We start from the raw sequence: 10256 nt of genomic DNA on the forward strand, positions 1-10256 counted from the left end.
GATTTTATTTTTCAGTATTTGCTGCTGGAACCAACTCTCTTGTTGCCCTGTACACTGCACCGAGGTTGATGTTGGTGTGGATTCCTCATGCATGTCCTTAAAGGGATACTCCATCCCAAAATGAAAAATTTGTCATTAATCACTTACCCCCATGTCGTTCCAGTTTAAGATATTTTGGATGAAAACCGGGAGGCTTGTGACTGTCCCATAGACTGCCAAATAAATAACAGTGTCAAGGTCCATAAAAGTATGAAAAACATTGTCAGAATCTGCCATCAGTGATTCAACTGTAACGTTCAGCACATATTCTCCAAAATGGCGCTACGGTGATGTGGAGAGACACAGAGGAGATGAATTAATGAATAAAGTCGTTATTTTTTGTTTTCTTCGCATACAAAAAGTATTCTCGTCGCTTCATGACGTTATGGTTGAATCACTGATGACAGATGGAGTATTCTGATGATGACTTTTATACTTTTATGGACCTTGACACTGTTATTTATTTGGCAGTCTATGGGACAGTCACAAACCTCCCGGTTTTCATCCAAAATATCTTAAATTGTGTTCTGAAGACGAACAAAGCTTTTACTGATTTTGAAACGACATGGGGGTAAGTGATTAATGACAACATTTTAATTTTGGGGTGGAGTATCCCTTTAAGTTAGGCCTACACTGCTCACCTGCTGTTGAAACTAAAGAGGAACTATTATTTGGCAAATGATATCCATACAATCTGTGGAGATGTTGGAATACAGTTTTACATACTTATCCTCTGATGTTGTTTCCTCTCCAACATTTCTTTGTAAACCTCAGAGGCTGTTGTCTAGAGCTGCTGGGATTAAATATAACAACTTGTCTGTGTCTATATATGAAGAGTCCCTGCGTCTGTTGAAATCAGCATTTTTTAATGTATGGTCTGTCAACAACAAGGCCATGGTTTTATCTGACATCATTGTGGAAGAAAAACTCAACCGTTTGTGTTTAGTTGAAACATGGCACAACAGTCGGATGGTTTTCTTTTTTAATGAACTTATTCCTGTTGGCTATGGGTTATTTGATCTCCAGCGATCCTCTGGTAGAGGTGGGGGAATCATTGTATTAATCAACAATACAATTTAAGTCCCGTAGCTGTTCCTCAGTTTAATTCATTTGAATGTCTAGTTTTGAGTGTTTCTGAGTCCCAATCTATAGCTATAGTTAAAGTCTACAGGCCTCCTAAGGCAAATAAAGACTTTTTTTTATCAGAATTTGCTGATCTGTTATCTAACCTGTGCCTCAAATTTGAGAAAACTCTTATTTTGGGGGATTTTAACATCCATATGGACAAAAAAGACTGCGTTAAGAGAAGACTTTTTGTCTTGGCTGGAGTGCTTCGATTTGAATCAGTTTGTTGACTGCTGTACACATTACAAAGGACACACCTTGGATCACAAATCCATTGTGTCTGTTGTCTACTATTGATTTAGGTTTGCCATCTGGCGATCTTTTCTGATATGAATCTGCCTGTTGTTAACATCTGCTCTTCTTGTGTTTTGACATACCCTAAATGGAGATTAACTGAGTTCTCTGACTTTTCTGTTTTTATTGATTCTTCATTGAGTAGTTTCTGTTCATCTGATCCTCTGGAGGCCAAGATTAAAAACTTAAATCCTGTCCTCCCTTCACTCATTTACTCATTTACAACCACAATGTTTCATTTGAATGTCCTAATCTCCTGTACAATGATATAATGATCACGATGAATTGTGCACCATAAAATGAATGATTTGTAAGATGAAGCGTAAGTGGTGTTTCTCTGGTCTGACTGTTCATCATCAAGCATGGAAAGTTTGTTTACATGAATATAAGGCTAGAATTGTTTCAGCCAGATCTGAATGTTTTTTTAAGATAATTCACAACAATCAAAGAAATCCAAGACAACTGTTTAATTCCATTAATTTCTGAATTGCAGTGGTCTTTAGCATGTTACTGCTTCAACTCATATTTGTAACAAGTTTCTTGACTTGCTTGGCACCAAGATTGATAATGTATGCAAATGTTTTTGTGGCTCTACCTTCTCATTTTCTTCTTTTGTAAATATTTAATTATATTCTGGTAATACTTTTTCAAATTTTTGCACACTTGACACATTCCCTTGAAAAGGAGGTTTCTCCTTACATACCCACTAGTTTGTTTCAATCATGTTTTGCTTCCTTGTGTCCTGTTGTCTTGAGTATTATAAATGACTCTTTGTGTATTGGTGTTGTGCCAGCAGTTTCTAAAATAGCTTTGGTTACCCTTGTACCAAAAAAGACAAACATTAGTTATGAAAACCTTAATAATTTCCATCCCATTTCCAATCTCCCTTTTCTTGCTAAAATTTTGGAGGAGTTGTTGCTACTCAGTTAATTTCTCATTTATCTGAAAACAATCTTTTTGATCTCTTGCAGTCTGGCTTCCATAAATTCCATAGCACTGAAACAGCATTTGTTAAAGTCACTATTGATTTGTTAATTGCTTCAGATTCTGTCTGTCTTTCAATTTTGATTCTTCTTGATCTCAGTGACACTGTAGATCATTCTCTTTTAATTACTTGTCTAGAAACTTTTTTGGGGGTCTCTGATACTGCACTTAATTGGTTTAAGTCCTACCTCACAGATCATAAGCGATTTGTTACACATGGGTGGTCTAAGGTTGGTGTTGTGCAATCTGGAGTCCCTCAGGGATCAATTTTGGGCCCCTTGCTTTTTAACATCTAACACTTGGTCAGCTTTTGAGATCTCTTGGTCTAAAATTTAATTTTTATGCGGATGACACTCAAATTTACATACATTCAAAACCTGATGATACTGTGCCTGTGAATTGTGTTTATCAATGTATTTCTAAGATAAAAGAATAGATGTCACAGATTTTCTTTGTCTTAACAGTGAAAAGACTGAGATTATGCTCATTGGTTCACCCCACTAACTACATAAATCTGGGTTGGTTACTTTAACTGTTGATGGTTCTATCATGGAGTTTCAGACAAGACTAATTTTTGATTCTAATCTAACATTTGAGCCTCATGTTCAGAATACTGTTAAAACATCTTTCTTTCATCATAGCATGCCTGTGAGAAAAGACCAATGACTGTAACTCAGCAACTGTAATATTAGCAATTATGCATTTTAACAGTACCAGGAATGAGGTACCCTGTTGATAGGGGATGACACTGAACTTTGCAGGAACAAAGTTCCTGATCTATTTCCTGACCCCTGATCCAGGGTTTCCGCGGGGTCTTAAAAAGACTTAAATTTATAAATTGTACAAGAATGTCTTAAAAGGAGCCATGTGTAATGTCTGGCAAAAAAATCAAGTCATACTCCACATTCAATACAAAATTTGAACAGTATACACAAATAAATTAAATTAAATTACTCTAGAGTAACAAACGAGAAACGGCATAGTCTCTATGCTCCGCCCCTACCTTCACAACAACCCTAGAGCCATAGCCGAAGCCTAAGAGGACGTTTTGCCTCCAGAGGAACGTTGGGTGATGTCAAGTGAATTTGATGACCATGACATCTTCAAGCTACTCCCCTTCACCTTTACCAGTGAATATGTTCATATTTGTTTTGTTCATATTACATTTTGAGTTGTATATACACATTATTTGAATTAAATTAATTTGACAGACAGCATTCTGTCAACATCAGACAGCTGATGTTGACCAAGCTAGCGCCAACCAACGTAACCAGAGCTGCCAACTCTCAAGCATTCACCGTGAGACACGCAATTGACTCTTTTCACACGCTTTCAAAAACTTGACCGCTCTGAATATAGTGAGTGAGTGCGCGCGCGGCCGGGGCGCTCGCGCTCTCTCTCTCGGGTTCATTATCATCGAAGACATTTCAAGCTTCTTAGGTAATGTTACATTTTAGCATCAGCTTGGTAGAGACGGGCTTTGGTAGATAACAGGTGAAAACCGGATCGGATCTGTGGGTAAGTTATAGCTAGCTAATTATCAAACGCTGCTACGGTTAGCCATCGCTAACATTAGCACGTTTGATCGAACAGCCTTCGATACATTTCTATGTTATAACTTCCCGAAAAAAATACGCAAACATATAAAACAAACTTCTAGCGAAAATACTAACAGCATCTTACTTACCAATCCAAAAGAAATGTTGCAAGTTCGGAGTCGAAGCTCATTTCTTTCAAGTCCATCAGTTGTCTCCAGCGATCGAAAGCAGTGCCGATGTTTACTCTGGTTCGGCTCCTTTTCTTATCGGATTTGATTTGTGATTCAGAGCGCGGTTGTTTCCCTGTAGCGGGTGGTGGTGGTGGTGGTAGGTGTCTCTTGCCAAGGGCTTCAGCCATCCTTCCGCTCTCTTCCCTGAACTGAAATGAAGTAGTGGGCTGTACCTTCCACACGATTGACATCAGGTTCAAGTACGCCCAAAAGCCGTACGAGTTATTCGTGTATTGCAGTTTGGCTGCTGGTTATGTTGCCCACATACCGCCTCCCATGGCCGAAACTGGTATTACGACACCTGTCGGGCCGTGGCTAGTAATGCTAATGCTAATTAAGGTTGATATCTCTGCAGCACTATAACTTGACATTTTTTTTAATGACATCATCGCCCCTTATTTCTTCTCATTCTTTTGATGCGTGTAGGTCATTTTTTGGATATTTTTACCTCAATTTTTAAAAATGGCACCTTTAAATAGTCTTAAATTGTACAAGAATGTCTTAATTATGATTTCAAGAGGTCTTATATTTGGGGATTGAAAGACCAGAATTGTGATATGGCTGAATGTGACGATTAAACTTCAAAAGGCTATGATTTAATTGAATAAATATGAGCGTTGCACATTCAAAGTACAGTGCTGCGCTGCTTTGTTTTCTGCTGTTACCGGGGAAACAGTTATACTTCTACCAACACTCCACCTGCTGGCAGAGAATGAATGAGCATTTTCAATAAAACTGTTGTTTTGTTCAGAGTTCAGACCAATGCGACCATGTTTTTACCCTGCAAACACACAGAGCTGTAAATGTGAACTGGTGGATCGATAAGAAGACAATGCATCATAAATATCTAAACATTGGGGTGTAGGATATGTATGGCCTGCGATAATATCGTAACTCTTGTTTTAACGATGTGCGATTTGATATTATGAGTATATCGCGAAAAGCAATCACAAAACAAACCTACAGAGTGCATGCATACATTAGGTGATGAAGTCTAGTAGTTTAGACTAGTGCGCGGGCGCATTTAGAGTGCGTTCTTTCACTGCATGAATCAGTCAGTTAAAATGCATTTAGAATTATCACATAATTTAACTGACGGAAATGACCATAATTTGTACGGTGAAAGAATTATCGTCTTGTTGTATACAACCATTCAAAAACTTTAGCAGAATTTACGTGACCGCTGATGTTCATAAACTTTCGTAACTGTAAGTGTTTTTTTCTTTTGCCTTGTGAACTGGCTGACCCTTAATGAATCTGTTTCTTTACACGTATTTGTCAGGCTACTGACTGTTGCATGCAATCGTGAAATAGAGCCTTTTTTGTAAAAAAATAAAAAAAGGATTTTGGGTCGTGTTCGGGCTCTAAATTTAACTGTGATGCTCGGGGTCGGGTCAGAAGATCTCTGGTACGGGCCGGGTTCGGGCTTCGGTTTGAAGCCCGTGCAGACCTCTAATGCCTACTAAGACTTGCATATTTGTGCATAATGTTTTGACCCTGGATGCTTTCAGAAAGATAATCTTTCATTTATGTGCCATAAACAACATAAGTATTCATAATTTTGTTGGTTCATGCTGAACTGGTGTAGATAAATGTACTCTTTATATTAATAAGTCAATTTATATTGTCACTGTTTTTAAGTTACATTGTCCGGAGAGTTTTACAGTTTTTCAAGGTCCAAATTTTGTTTGTATTATATTTATTATGAATTCGAAAATTAAAATAACAATAACAAAAACATAAACTTAATTTAATAACTAATACATAAACATAAAGTTTGAGTAAATGGGAATATATTCTATGAAACATGTTTAAGTTTATTTAATTGAATATTTTAATGTTTTAAAATATATTTGGATTTATAGAAATCTAATATATTTACATGTACAGAAATGTAATATTTTAACAAATATTAGAAATGAATATATGCACATATATTGCAAATTAATATATTTACATAGTCTGATATCTAAATGTATTTACATATAAAGTAAATAAATATATGTAAATATTTCCTATAAAAATATATTTACATATATTTAATATATGTGAAAAATATTAAAAAGTGGCCAAAATCATATATTTAAATATATTTTTATATATATTTCAAAAATTATCTGAACTGTAAATTATGCTTTTTACAGTAATTTTACAGTTTAATATGGTACTATAGACATTGCCCTATACCCCGCTCATATGGAATTCATTTTATTTGTGCAGGTCTTAAGAAAGGTCTTAAAAAGTCTTCAATTTGAGCTTAAAAATCCTGCAGAAACCCTGTGATCTAGTGTATACTGTATAAAGTGCTGCTGACGCAATTTTAAAAGATGCATTTTCCAGACACTTCACGTCAGTTAGCTCTGTAGTGGCAAATGGGATTTTATATGCCTTTAACCTGCAAACTGTAGAATTAGTATTGCAATATAAATTTCTCCACATTTCATAAGTCTACCAAACTTCAGTGGATTGAAAAACAAAACTTTTGATCACTAGCCAAGAACCACTAGCCACTGAATCATGTTTGAGCACCTGCACGAACAGACGACTGTTCAGCCTGCCAAAAGAGACTGAGCTATTCACTTATATAAGTCAGTTCTGAATGTCATCAGAATCTTTCGTCTGAAGAGTGACAAGCATCAACACAGGTGCAAGTGCAGTAGCAAGACCAGCTAAGCAATGCTCATTCCCATTATCTCAGAGAACCAAGGTTATGTTAGTAACCGAGACGTTTGAAAGCACCTTAAGTACCTTACAGTCATTGGGCCCAAACTCAAGGCAGGAAGTGTTCACAGAGAGCATTTGTAGGTCAACACCAAAGCCAACAGGAGAAGTGTCTTAAACGAAAGGGGCCTCAATTCAGCCATCTGAAGAGGACCCAGCAGGTGCATGTAACGGAGTCCAGCAGATAAAATACACAATAATAAGAAGAATTACGAAATATTGGTGGCTTTTAGAAAGTGAGGCTATTATTTGTCCAAAGTAGTTGGTGGCCTACTGTAAGTCATTGAAGTTTCTATGTTTTGCTCACTTGCTATGTTAGGAAAAATATTTTAAGTGGACAACAGACATACATACCTTCCTTTGGCATCTCTGAGGTTCATGATTTTTATTCCTATAGTTTCAACAAGCAGTTGAGCAGCACCATCGTGACCAGCAATTCTGTGGAGAAAGAAACAGGAAATGGAAAGTGTACAGAAACATTTTGTGGATGAGATGAGGTGAGGTTCTCTCACAGTGCACAGTGCAGTGGTGTAAAGCTGTTTCCTTCCTGAAAGCTTGATGTTCTGTATTCAAGTGAAGCTTCTAGACAGTCATTGTACCTTTAAAAACAACAACAACAACAACAACAGAAAGCTTCCTTATTTTTAGGTAGGAAACGAGAGACTTGTAATTCATTAGATTAATTCTCAGCTGATGTTTCTGTACTGGAATGGACTCTTGCCATGGTAAGCAGCCCAGTGAGTAGATGTGTACTCTGTAGTCTAGCAGAGAGTCAAGTGGGTCTGAGAGTGATGCTGCATCAAGTAAAGGACACAACAGCCATGCGTGACCACAAGAGGCAGCCAAGTGCACAGAGCTTCTGCAATAAACATCCCTGCACAGAGTGATGGCTCCATGCACCAGCAAAGCTCAGACAACTGTGTTGTCTTCTGTCCTTCTTGACAGTGTGGTATACCAACCAATTTCAGGGTTATCCTCCAGCTGTTACAAGTGTATGCACCTATTTGAGCCAGTTCAGAGCAGGTTGAGATATTCCAGTGACCACCTGATATGATTGCAATGCGCTTTGGGTGTACAGTAGTAGATAAAAAAGCGCAATATATTGCAAATGCTTCATTCATTCGTGCAACCTAATTATCAAAGACAACATTTTTTTTTTTTTTTTGAGTGGCAAATAAAAAGCACATAGATATTCTGGAGTATGTTTACCAAAGCAATGGCACAATTCAGCTGCTGGTGTAAATCTCCTTAAATCTCCTTACAACATTGCCAAATTCCAGCACAATAATGTGCAAATATTCAGATGCACAAACCAAGTATATGCATACATATGTACAAAACATAAACTTACAGCACGATGCAACGCAGTGCGGCTTCTTCTGTCTCCAGAAGAAGAGAGAAAAATGGGGGAAACAATATTACTGAACTTTGAGCTTTGTCATCAAACAGAAACATGAGACTTGAATGTGCAGTTTTGAAAACGATGTCCTATAAAGGTAGCATTGCTATGGGTTGTGCGCATCTTGCTTAAACAAGCTTAAATTTTTATTGGACAATGAAGTGAAGAGGTAATTTTCTGGTGTCCTTTGTTGAAACTACTGTGCGTAGCCAGTTTTTTTATTTGTTTTTTTTTTTTTTACATAAATATGAAATGGCTAAAGTAGAAGTCGTCGCATTAATTGTAAGTAGTGTTTAATTTACTCTTATTAACATGCTGCATATTGGTATACTGTTTACTGTTTGATGAAACTATCATAGTTGGTTAAGTGAAGTGCTTGCTACAGGCCTATTATGAAGTGTGAGCTGTTTGGTCAAGAATACATAAAATAATGGTGATGTGAAACTCTATTACATTACCACTTTTGATAAATGTGCAACAATATACAGCCCAACCCCTGAAAAACAGCCCCATTCTATTATCCCTACTCCACTAAACTTTACAGCTGGCAGCTCTATCCTGGCATCCGCAAACCCAGACTGCCAAACAGAGAAGTGTGTTTCGTCACTCCACAGAACAGGTTTCCACTGTTTCAGAGTCCAGTGTCAGCGTGCTTCACACCCATCCAACGCTTAGCATTGTCCTCGGATATGTGCGGCTTGCATGCAGCTGCTCGGTCATGGAAACCCATTGATGCCAGTGAAGGTTTGGAACTCTTCAGCTATGAAATCAGCAGAGCATTGGGGACTTTTACACCCCATACAGTACACCACAACACTCGCTCTGTGACTTTACCTGGTCTTCTGCTTCATGAGTTGCTGCTGTTCCCATTTTTCTTCCACTTTCCAGTAATGCCACTTACAGTTACAAGTTTCTAGTTTGTTTTATTTATATAGCACATTTAAAAACAGCAAGCACAGCTGACCGAAGTGCTGAATAAAACATAAACCAAAAGCACAGGGCAGATCACACATTAATGACACAAGCATTTAAAATCAGTTTAAGACTGTGCTGATCTGATATAAGCCGGGAGGCTGTTCCACAGCATAGGGCGAGCAATAGCAAAAGCTCTTCACCACTGTTCACCAGACCTCAGATTTGGTGTGGGATTGTATAGATGGAGTAGCTCAGACAGATAACTTGGTGCCAGATTATTTAGAGATTTAAAAACATGAAGAATTTTGAACTTAATTCTAAAATGTACAGGCAGCCAATGCAGCGATTTCAAAATCGGAGTAACATTTTGAACACAGATTTAAGCGGTCATTTGAGGAATTTGGCAGCAGAATTTTGCACTAATAGGAGACGAGCGACAGAGGACTTTGACATGCCATAATAAAGAGAGTTGAAGTAGTCCAGGTGAGACGTAACAAGTGCGTGGATTGCAATCTCTAAGGTTTTCTCAGAGAGAAAAGGTTTAATCTTGGAGAGAAGACGTAACTGGAAAAAAAAAACACAAGAGCCAGTCACCACATTTATTTGTTTGTCGAATTTAAGGCTACAATCCCAAAACACACCTAAATTCTTAACGCAGGATGAAGTAAAGAGAGAGCAAGGTAGTTCAGGTCAATACTTCTACTCCAAGAGTTTTCATGGGGACCAAAGACTATAACCTCGGTTTTGATTCATTCAGAAATAGAAATTTTTAGAAAAGTTTTTACTTCATCTAGGCAAGCAAAAAGAGATGACCATGGAATATCTGCCAAGGATTAAATTTCACAAACTGACATCTTACGAAGGTGGACTGCTATCACAGTACTATGCCTGAATTCACTGAGCTTTAACTACACGCTAGAACAGCCTGTTGTCCCAGCATGCTTCAAAACAGCCTCCATCACCCCATTCCAAAGAAATCATCAATAACCTGCCTTTATGACTACTACCCTG

This window comes from Cyprinus carpio, chromosome A11 (assembly GCF_018340385.1).
Source record: "Cyprinus carpio isolate SPL01 chromosome A11, ASM1834038v1, whole genome shotgun sequence".
Taxonomy (NCBI): Eukaryota; Metazoa; Chordata; class Actinopteri; order Cypriniformes; family Cyprinidae; genus Cyprinus; species Cyprinus carpio.